This window comes from Perca flavescens, chromosome 20, assembly GCF_004354835.1.
Source record: "Perca flavescens isolate YP-PL-M2 chromosome 20, PFLA_1.0, whole genome shotgun sequence".
NCBI classification, from domain to species: Eukaryota; Metazoa; Chordata; class Actinopteri; order Perciformes; family Percidae; genus Perca; species Perca flavescens.
In genome coordinates this window covers 21,621,313-21,627,312 of record NC_041350.1, presented here as the reverse complement: position 1 = coordinate 21,627,312, position 6,000 = coordinate 21,621,313, and positions in this window count along the sequence as shown.

Below are 6,000 nucleotides of genomic sequence, written 5' to 3'. Positions count from 1 at the left end.
ATGAATTAAATAAGATGTAAAATAAATAATTATATGACTAAATACAATCTATAGAATATATATGAAATTCTAAAATAATGCAATGAAAGTTTTAAAGTCAGCTCATTATTACAAAATGTCATCCGGTTTCTTTTCAAAATAAGAGTTAACTGCAGGTCATTTTTATTTTATTTAGCGTTTTTTATTTCCTAATGTCAATTTCACAGTTTTTTGTTTTTCCTAATGAACATTTATTTTATAATGCACTTTTCATCATAAAGTCTTTGTCTGTCAATCAAGACAAACAGGGCACAACCAGTTGTGTGATTGACTATAATCAGACCAAAGCAGGAGCCAATCACATAATAGGATCTTCCTTGTCTGTTTAGATGAAAAGTGACTTCATAAAAGAAACTGGCGTTGTGAAATAAAAACAAACTTCAGAAGCATTTGAAAATAAAAATAGCTGGAATTGAATAAAAATGTCATTAAATTATGCTATTGTGAAAAGAAGCAGGATAAAATAATATTGAATTATACTAAACTGAGTTTTTAAAATATTTGTTGATTACAGTTTTTTACAATCACTTTGCTACTAATTTCAGAACCTTGACGTCATTTTTCAAAACTCTAGACACAAAACTCACAACCAATGATCAAAATGCACATTTTTCAAAACTCTAACACTTTTTTTCAATTGCATGGATACAATGCACATAAACCAAATATCATTTGTTCATTTAACAAAGATCACCTGTTCAATATGACACAACTTAACATCAAAGTACTACTATTTCAAAAAGCAATTCACACATTACATTTTAGATAATTGTCTATTCATTCCATTACAATCATCTAACTACCAATCAATACAACTACTCAAAATGATAAGTAACTGTTGCATTACTCTTAATGCATAATTGTATGGAAACAGACAAACAATATTCCATGTTTAGATCATGAAAGTTTCAAGATAACGAGATTCACATGTCACCAATTAGCGTGGATCATGAACCAATTAGACTTCATCATCTATGGATGTAATATTTCATCATCATTCTTTACTGTAATGTACTACTGTTTATCAGACACTGTTTCTATAGTACCATGTACCAACTTTTCAGACTCTTTACAGTATTTACAGTACTGCACTATATGGATTCAGGCCCTTGGAATTGCTTGTCCAATTCTGCCAACTTGTTACTGATGATTGAGATATATAATGTGTCATGTGAAAAAATTAGGACACCCATGCTAAAGTTGACTGAAAAGAGGAATAAAAAAAACATCTATTGCAAATTGATCTTAATGCCTTAATTAAAAAAATGAGGGAAAATCCAATCTTTAAGGACACCAATTTTCTTTGTGAATGAATAATGTATTGTAAATAAATAAATGTTCTTCCTTAAAATACAGGGGGCATAAGTAAGTACACCCCTATGTTAAATTCCCCTTAGAGGCAGGCAGATTTTGATTTTTACTGTAAAGGCCAGTTATTTCATGGATCAGGATACTATGCATCCTGATAAAGTTCCCTTGGCGTTTGTAATTAAAATAGCCACCCCATCATCACATACCCTTCACCATACCTACAGATTGGCATGGGGTAGTTTCCATAAAATCATCTCTCAATGCAAATCAAACCAGCTATCAACTCAAATTAACTGAAATAAAACCATGCCAATCTCTAGGTATGGTGAAGGGTATGTGATGATGTTGGGCTATTTTAATTCCAAAGGCCAAGGGAACTTTATCAAGATGCATAGTATCCTGGATCCATGAAATAACTGGCCTTTAAAAATAAAAATCTGCCTGCCTCTATGGGAATTTAACATAGGGGTGTACTTACTTATGCCCCCTGTATTTTAAAGAAGAACATTTATTTATTTACGATACATTATTCATTCACAAACAAAATTGGTGTCCATAAAGGTTGGATTTTTTCTATTTTTTTTATTTAAGGCATTAAGATCAATTTCCAAAGATGATTTTTTTATTCCTCTTTTTAGTCAACTTTAGCATGGGTGTCCTAATTTTTTCTCATGACTGTATATATACTTTATTTATAGAGTACTGTATGTCTGTTGTCGTTGCAAATGAGAATTTGTTCTCAATCGACTTACCTGGATAAATAAATATATATATATATATATATATATATATATATATATATATATATATATATATATATATATATATATATATATATATATATACTTCTACCACATTGGTATGCAGTATTAGCTCTACTACTGCAGTACTTTAACAGGGATGTATTTACTTGTAGTACCATAATGAAACATGTATCACCTATTTTGTACTACAATATTTAATGATTGTACAAACAATGACCCAGTGAAACTATGGGTAGCTTATGTGTGGGTGATCTAAAGTAACGTTTCAATGGTATTTCACAATATATTTGTTTTTTGAAACAGTGATTGAGCAAGTGCAAGATTTCTTTAAAGATATGAATGCCCAATGCAATGTTTTGAACATTGGACAGCCTGTGTTACAAGTGATAACTGTTTTGAGTTTTGTGTCTAGAGTTTTGAAAAATGACATCAAGGTTCTGAAATTAGTAGCAAAGTGATTGTAAAAAACTGTATTTCACAGCTGTAATGCATTTTTTCTTTATGTAATTCATATGATTATTTATTTCATAATGTCATATTCATTTATTTAATATTAAACACTTTGGGTCTCCATAGCAATCTACATAAGCAACAACCAAATTTCAGTTAGGACCAAGCGAAGTTCACCTCACCGTGTTTTAGCACTGGTCAAGTTGCTTAAGAGCATGTTGTACAGCAGAGGAAGTGTGGTTCACGTGTTCTTCCATAGCAGGATGAGAAACATGACCCTGTGACGCTGAAACGAAGGGCAGTCGGTAAAATCTAAATACACAGAAAGGGTTGTTGTTTTCTAGTCTAACTAAGGTATGTTCCATAAACTCATTCCTACAGACAATGACAGGTTACAGTCCTGTCGAGTTGAGCTAAAAGGCAGAAGATCTGCAGACAGGGGGCGTAAAGTGGGGCATATAGACTTTGTGGGTAATGTAGTTTGGTACTATTCTGTCGCTCTGGCCCTTCATTCCTGCATGGTCCCTATTGGTGTTACAGCCAGCATGAGAACAAGGACACAAACTGTGAATCATCTTTGTATTTTTTAAATAAATTCCTCAGCAGCATTTACGGCTTCGGTTTTGCAAATTCGGTTTAATTTCTTTTAAGCACTTATTGTTTTTGTAAATGATTCTATTGCTTTATCTTTTCTTCTGTTGGGACTTTTATTTAACTAATTATGATGTATAGATATTTATTCTAGCAATAGTCTTCCTATTAAGATATACTGTGCTGATGCATCCTCTGAATAACGGAAAATAACATATATATATATATATATATATAGATGATAATAATAATCAAATCTGCAAAATGATTTTCCTAATAAAAATGTGAACTGAGGAGTGTTTCTCATCTTTTTGATTTTTTCTCCTCTTGCTTACCTGGTGTGTGATGACTCAACCTCACTTGTGCTAACGTTGCTAACAGAGGTTTGATGACTTTAGCCATTGTTGGTCCACCACTTTGATCCAGACTGAAATATCTCAACAACTATTTGATGGATTGCCAGGAAACTTTGTACAGACATGCATGTGCTGCTTAGCATGAACTGCTATCTTTAGGGCATTTAACTTAACATAACTTTAGATTTATTTAACATTTTAAACCGTCTGATACTTTTTTATGACCAAATACCTGCAAAACTATTGCCATTCTTATTAGCTTCAGTTGCTCTTTATGTTTACTGCTAATTAACAAATGTTAGCATGCTAAGTGGCGAAGGTAGTATTCAGATTTATTTAGCAGATTTACTAATAAAAGTAACAATACGTGAGTGTCATTCAAGTGTCATTCAAGTAAAAGTATTATTAGCAAACTGTACTCAAAGTATCAAAAGTTAAAGTACTCATTATGCATAATTATACTATCATAGACCTTGCCTATATTAGGCCTATATTATTGTTATAGCCTACTTACTGATGCATAAGTAAAAATCTACTGTTGTAGTTGGTCATGATGGAGCTAATTTTAACTATACTGTTGAGTAGTCAATTAGTAGCCTTTTTATGTGTCAAATCTTCACCTGCAAAGTAAGTTGTAGGCTAACTAAAGCTGTACAATATAACAAGTTAAATATTCCCCTTTGAATTGTGGAGTAGTATGTAGCATGAAATGGATACACTTCAAGTAGGCCTACCTCCTATTTGTAGGCTACTTGAGTACAGTTCTTGAGTAAACTTAGTTACATTCCACCACTGCATGCTAACACGCTAAAGTAAAATGGCTGTAAGCTGTAGTAAATAGGCCTACCTTTTTAGCATCAGCATTTTCATTATGAGCATGTTTGCATTTAGCCCAAAGCCTCAACACACATACACACACACAGAGCGAGAGAGAGAGAGAGAGAGAGAAAGAGATGCTGGATTCACAGTCTCTCACTCCTCCTTTCACTCTCACTTCTCTCTTGTCCCTGTAACATCTGCTTGGGGATGCTGTGCCCAGTGCGGTTGCTATGGAGACAGCGTGACGTTGACGATGGTTGTCGCATGAGAGTGTGGTGTGACCCTCACCCTGGTGGAGACCGATGCGTTATGACAGGCAGAGGTCTCCCAGGCTGCTACTGGAGTGTATAACAACGCAGAAAGACGAAAACTCTTACCCCTCCAGGCCAGTGTGGCAACCCCTCTCCTGGGTCTTAATGAGATAATCTTCTTGTCCACAAACGCACAAGCAAACACACATAGCCTACACGTGTGCTTCTACATCTGGGAAAGTCTGTGTGCACACATGACAGCTCAGAAAAAGGGATAAAAGTGTGTGTGTGTGTGTGTGTGTGTGTGTGTGTGTGTGTGTGTGTGTGTGTGTGTGTTCGCGCGCGCGCGTGTGCGTGTGTGGGTGCTACCTCTGTCAGCCTGAGAGCATCTTTTAATCGTGACTCATGGGCTTCCACCGCTCATGTCTCCGAAAATGAAGAGCTGCTGTAATCCACTGTAACCACACTGCCTCCTCAACAAGCCACACGACAGGGAGGGGGGTATGCTATAAGGGAATACAGAGAGTGAAGCTGTAGAAAGAAATGACACAAATAAAGGAGGGAGAAGGAGGAAGAGATGGCTAAAAGGTGAGGAAATGGAAGAGAAATGTATATGCAGAATTTCACACTTCAGTGAAAACGAGGCCAATGCGGTTATCTGTGTTATAAATAGCTCTCCTGAGGTTAGAAGTAGCTCAACAAGGGCTTTCCATACAGCCATGAGGAAGATATGGCTGTTGAAGTGTGTTTATCAAAGCAGCATCATTTCATGCAGGCTACCTACATCTCCGTCTCTGTCAGTATCACCAGGGTTTTACAGCCCCATCCTACTCATCAGACCTTTTGCCCTCCTTCACCGCAGAGCCAACCGTCCACATTCAGCCAATAGTCATACTGCAGATGCAGCCCTTTTAGCTCCGTGTGGAGGAGTGGACTACAGCTCGGTGGAAACGGAGGATGCGTGGGCCTGCCAGGAATAGCAGGAGCGACCCACACCACACCTCCCCGAAGTATACGGAACTACGGCTGGGTCAATGGCGCCGCCGTGTGGCAGCACAGCGCAGTGGCGTCATGGAGAGAAGAGTCATTTTGACTGTGTGGTACACACATCGACATGGGACACAGGCTACAAGACAAGGGTGGATTGCAGGTTGGGTAAGTAGGGAGCTGGGTTAGGGTCATGCAGAGTTGTGAAATATGAAATAATATATAAACCTACAATGAATGTGGAAAATTGCCTATAAGGGTCATGCACTACAGTCTTTATCTTCATTAACTGCAGTGATAAGGGAAAACAAAGTAAAATAAATCTGTTTAGTTTCCCCAAATCCTGCAAGAAGAAGAGGGTTATCAAGAGAAACTCTGATTTTAGAAAAAAAAATGTTGGTGCATTTATGGTGTTATCACATATTATTTTCA